Source organism: Strigops habroptila, chromosome 2 (assembly GCF_004027225.2).
Source record: "Strigops habroptila isolate Jane chromosome 2, bStrHab1.2.pri, whole genome shotgun sequence".
Classification (NCBI taxonomy): Eukaryota; Metazoa; Chordata; class Aves; order Psittaciformes; family Psittacidae; genus Strigops; species Strigops habroptila.
In genome coordinates this window covers 55,106,427-55,112,426 of record NC_044278.2, presented here as the reverse complement: position 1 = coordinate 55,112,426, position 6,000 = coordinate 55,106,427, and positions in this window count along the sequence as shown.

The window sequence follows — 6,000 nt, the reverse complement described above, 5'->3', positions numbered from 1 at the left end:
ATCCCTTGGTTCAGTTGGGGTCAGCTGTCCCAGCTGCGCCCCCTCACAACTCCTTGTGCACCCCCAGCCTACTGGCTGGTGTGGTGAGGAGCAGAAAAGTCCTTGACTCTGTTTAAGCACTGCTCAGTAGTAACAAAAACATCCCTGTGTCATCAACACTCTTTCCACCACAAATCCAAAACATAGCCACATACCAGCTACTATGAAGGAAATGAACTCTATCCCAGAAAAACTAGCATAATCCAGCTGATCTATGACTGAGATACCACAAGTGTTTAAATTTGGGGAGCAGCAGGGGGGAAATGTTTATCCAGTTAATTATATGATTTTCCATGAGTTATGAGATTAACCAGAGTTTACCCACCATAACCTTCCCCAAAAGACACAGTGTAGGAGGGTGGATTTGGGAATGCATAATAATGTTTTTTTAGCAGGTCATTCCCAAATGATAAACCCCAAGTAGCTCTGTTGCTAGGGAGGACATAATATTTTCATCTTCACCCAACACTTCTATGCTCAGAGGATTTCCCATTGCATAAAACAAGTCTCAGCGCTGAAAGAAATACTGGGAGCCAAGGCGGCCTCAACAAGAGATCAACTTAATCTGAAGATTAAGTTGATCTCTTTTGCCAAAACACAGAAGAAAGCCAGGTCCTGAGAAGTCCTGTAGATCACATCAGTAATGAAAACTGAATTGAAAATGTGAGATTAATGAGGGAAACTAGTAAAATATCTGGTAAAATAGACAGCTTTTAATATCCTTAAAATTACTCTTAGCAGGTGGGCCAGTTCAAGCAAATTATACATCAGAACAAAAGCACTGCTGTCCACTTCCAGAACTTCTGTAACAGAAATCTACCAGCACTGTCAGAGTGCTGTTGGAAGCAGAGCAAGAATTGACTTAGGGAGAACCCCTCAGTAAACAAACTGCTAGAGTTTATTTCTAGATCAGAAATCCAAACATACAGTATTGAAAACCTATTTTAAAAACAGAAAAAGTGAAGGTTCTTGTTATAACTTGCTACAGCATGTGTTCCTTGAGATCTCCAGGGATGACATCTAGTGCCTAGGTAGCAATTTCAATGCAAAATAACAAGGATGGTTTGTTTAAAACCTTGGGCACGTTTGGACTGGTTCTGAGTCTAATCAAAATGGTGAATGGTTAAGTCAGATTTTGCTGTGTGAATACGCTGTTGGTTCACGGACCTCTGTTTGCAGATATTTAAAATGTCATGAAACTCTCCAGTGTGTGCCTCAAAAAGACATTTCTGGAAAATCTAATAATTATAGGCAAATGTACATGCCCTGTTGGCTGTTGAACATGGTCATGACACTAGCATGTAGCTGGAAGCTCATTTAAATGAGCCAATAGACACCTCGCCAGTAGTCCACCAGTAAAAGATAGAAACACTCAGTGCTTCAGCTATAACTGAAAAGCTGCTTCAGCTTCAGAACAGCAGCTGTGAAGAGCAAAACATGTAAAAACACAAGAGAAGTCCTTATAAAGTGGAGAGAATAAGAGCAATAGCAAAACAGCTTAATAGAAAGCAGCAGAAGAGAGAAGACCGTAGCAAGCTTTATGAATGCAAAACATGTAAAGAGACAAGCAGTCCCCAGAGAATATCCTGATCTCTTTGTAGAGCAGCTAAGCAGGTCACCAGGGGTGGCTGGAAGGTATAGTCTGCTTGCCACTTTCTGCTGGTCTTATGTAGAAGAGTGCTACAGGTGCAGAGACATATGGGCTGGTTTTATGCATATTTTACTAGCTGGGGTACCAGACAGTATGAATGTAGAACACTGCCTTTGGGGTCGAAGTCTGGAAGCCACATAAATGCTTTCTCATGACTCTGAACCCAAATGAATAACCTCAATCTGTCAGGTTCAAATAGATTTCTACACCTAGTTCACACAGATGTGTCTAAACCACACTCTAGCTGCAGTAAGGAGCACAGTGCTGTGAGGAGCCCAGCAATGCAAAACTGAAGTGCTTTTTCATAGAGCTGACATGTGATTTGATGATGCCCTTCCACTTATGGACCATCTCCATATGCACTAGGGCAGCAAGCTCTGTATGGCAGCTTAGGTACTGGTAGGACTTAGTAGTTTGGACACAAGCCATACTCACATAGCGTGGCATCTGCCACTGATGCTTTTCCAGATTTAGAGGTGTGATGCACATCACCCAAACTGCAATATTATTTCTGCACAACTAGCCATGAAGAAGGTAACTATAGCGAGTAGCTGGATTCTTTGGATTATCTTAATTATTCCAAACATCCTTAACTGTTAAAAATATTACTCGGTGCAAAATAATTTTTTTCTTCAATAAAAGAGATCAAAGGATACACCTGAATGCATAGAGAAGTATTACAGGAAGAACAGGAAGAAAATAGTTTTACTTATCCGCACAGGCAATGAGCAATTAATGTCTAAGCAACAAGCAGCTTTCAAAAATTAAGAATGTTCCAGAAATACTGAATTCCAGAAATCCTTTCAGTGCAGTCCTCAGATACTTTTTGGTGAGAGGACACGGAAAACCACTAGGATGACTAATAAAAAGATTGATTTTTTTTTTTTTTTCCCCAAAGTAAATGCTCCTAGGAAATCCTGAGAGAAGGATCTTCTTACAACATCAAGAATTCTAACTAGGACAAGCCCACATCAGTATTAAGCACAGCAAGATGATTGACAGACACATTTAGGACACCAACAACATGACTTCCATAACAAGTGATAAGATGGATGCCATCTGGAAATCACACAAAGGGAGTTGGATGCAGATAAGCTTCTGTCAAAGTTGATCTCTGTATTTTTCTGTATTTTTTGTGCAAGTTCCTGACTGTGATTATTTTTATATAATAAAAATTCTCTTGAGAGAATAAAAATTCTCTTAGCATACTTATGGGTGAAGAAGTTGTGAGAGTTAAGGGCTTTGAATGAGTGAATGTTTATTTTGGCAGGGTTTCAGGGAAAGGATGTAGGCTGTTTGGCTTTGCCATCATTTGTCATAATGGATCCTAACAATTTTGAATCCTTTTTTTTGCTGCCATGAACAGCAGAAAAGCTGTAGAGGGTTGTGGGTTCCAGAGTATATTGCAGGTTGTTCTTATGAGCAGGTGTACATTAGTAACTTGTATTCCTATAGGTCCCACAAGCCATACAAGTACTTAACTTGTCTGAAGACAAGTCATTCCTGCCCTGCCTGGTCATTTACATGCATGAACTTCCTTCTGAAGCGGCAACACTTGCTTGTTTTCATTGGACTTAGTTCTGCTTTATAATACTGAGATGAGACTCTAATCCTTTTAAGGAAGAGGACCTCACTTTATCGCTTCCAAGTTCTTAAAAGCCCCTTTAAACTTATCATCTTTGTCAGCAAAAAAGGGATCCTACAAGCTGTAATTGGGGCAAGTTATCATAATTACTCTTTGTCTAAAGTTAGTAATGAACTATTTCTTGTAGCACTGAAACAGATGTAAAAGAAATAGCTGTTGAGGCCTGCGATACAGAAAATTTATATGCTTGGTTTCTCATAAATTCAGCTTTTAATTAACCTCCCTGTCAAAAGGGAGGCATTTGCACAAGGTAAGTGAATTGTCTATTGTTAAGTTGATGCTAACAGAGGTCACGCTAGGTGGCCAGCCTGGCCTTCCAAAGTGCAGTGGCAGATCACAAGCTAATGCTATCTGAGACGATGTTTCACAAATTGGGGGAGTCGTAAATTAATACCATGTTTAAAACTGAAGTGTCAGGACTTCTCCAGAAGTGGGTTTATATTCAGCTGAATCACCAGTATGCCAAGGAATTCATTGGAAGATCTTTGCTGTAAACAGCAGGTTGTAGCTCAGGGGCTAGTGCCAGGGTATATAGCTTGTCAAGGAAATCAGCTCCCGACTCCAACCAGCTGCAGACATGTCCCGACAGCTCCTAGTTGAATAAAACATGGAGAGGACTTTGGGAATTGGTCCAAACACAGATAGCAAATAAAGTTTGTGGTTGCTGTGTTTCTTTTTGTTTGTTTTCTGAATCTGCTTGCTAGTTTCTTAATTTATTTTACTTTTCATCTGGTCATCTGGCAAATGTCACCTAGTTTGGAAAACATTTTCAGCATGAGCTGGCAATAGCTCAGGTGGCCTAACTTCAGAGGAGAGCAATAAAACCAACTTCCACTAAATTGCACCTATGGTATTAAGCTACATATGCTTCAATTAGAGTCTGCCCTGCTACCTTCTGGAAGAAAGTAATGTGAGGAGAAGCTGTGAAAGAAGCGGAAAAGTTGCCGTCTAAGCACGTCAAAGTAGGAGAGAAGCCAGCCCAATCTAATACTGGCTAAATAAAACATGAACCATATAAAAATAATAGTAATTTTTAAAAAGAGAAAAGAGGTGGAAATTAAAAACTGTAACAAAGAGCAAGAAGATCACTTAGCAATGCAATGAAGTTGTTGACCAAGAAGCAGATGACACGAAATTGGGGCAGCTTCCAAGAATCATGAAACTAAGATATGGAAGCTCAACACTGATAAATAAAATAATCTGCTATCTAAGGGCAGATATAACTTTTTTAATGTTATTAGAAACTTCAAGAAGTTCTTATGAAGAAAGCTCAACTTGGTCACCTTAGATTTTAAGCAAACACTCAGATTGTATTGCTGTGCCCAAACACAAAGTTAATACTAAAATAACAGAAGAAAAAAAGAAGAAAAACAGGGAGAGGCTGAGGAGTGCTTCACTTTACTGAAGGTGGGTCTGCAGAGTAAGCCAGCAGTAGCTCAGTTCAGTACTGCACAGGCTAAGATATCCGTCTCTCATATCAGATCTGTTCTCCATGTAGGCAGGATTGAGGCAGCCTGCCTGGGTGCAAGAAGGGGATCTTGCATCTTCCAGTCTAAGGGTATCAACCCAGTGGGACACAGTCAAAACCACTGGAAACTTTCTCACATGCACAGGAAATGTACAGAAAGACATTTGAGAAAGAGAAAGCAGGTTCTCAGAGAAGGCTGCCAGAAAGCAATTACTCGGTTAAGTGCACAAGCTATGTCTGAGATGGGGATATTGCTCAGCAAATACAGTTTTTTCAAGGAAACGCAAGTAGAAACAGATTGCTCCTATTTAAAGGGTGGTGAAAAAGGAAGAAGCACTGGACTTTGCTCTTCATCAGTCAAAAAAAGTGGCTTGGCTGGAAGAGGCAGGTGAATTACTGAAGGTATGCCTGAGTGTAAGTAGGAACAGGTATGCCTAAAATGTGGTAGTATCCCATTTCCACTTTGCCCACCAAGAGATTTCTCAGACTGTGCTGTATTCATCCTGCTTGACTTGTATGGACAATACACAGAGGTCCTTTTGGTTTCTTTGAGAACTCCCTGTAAACCAACAGTGGATTTGTAGATGCATGGGAAAAGTCTGCCTTCATCACTTAGATGGAATTTCAAAACACTTATAAAATGTGAAATCATTTAGACAGAACAATGCAGATTAGACCCAATCCTCATGGGTGAAATTTTCAAGTTCAGCAGTGAGCTGGAAGATCACAAAGTGTATAGAGCTGTGTCAGGAGACTTTAAAAGGCAAATACAAAGATGAGAGAGGACGCTAAATTGGCTCAGATTTGACATTCCCAGTGCAGACATCTGCTTTGGTATTGGGCTGTCTTTACAGTCAATGGAGAGCAACAGATGTTTCTGGGCATGACTCATCCTGTTTGAAACCTGGTATTTGTCCTAAATGAAACAACCGCACCTTGAAATTGCCAGTTTCTCTCCATTGACTGTAGAGGATAGACAGGATGATCATCTCAGCTGTGAATGCTTCCACCATAGATGTATAAAACCAAGTAGGAAGATAAAGTAGGTGTTGGATCAGAAGACCTCCAGAGGTTCCTTCCAACCTCAACCAGCCAGTGATTCTGTGAAGCCCAGTCAAACTGCAGACATGTAAAACTGGACCAGCCTAAGGCAGCTGCCCCTCAAGACATGTACCCAAACTAGTTATAAGTCCAGTC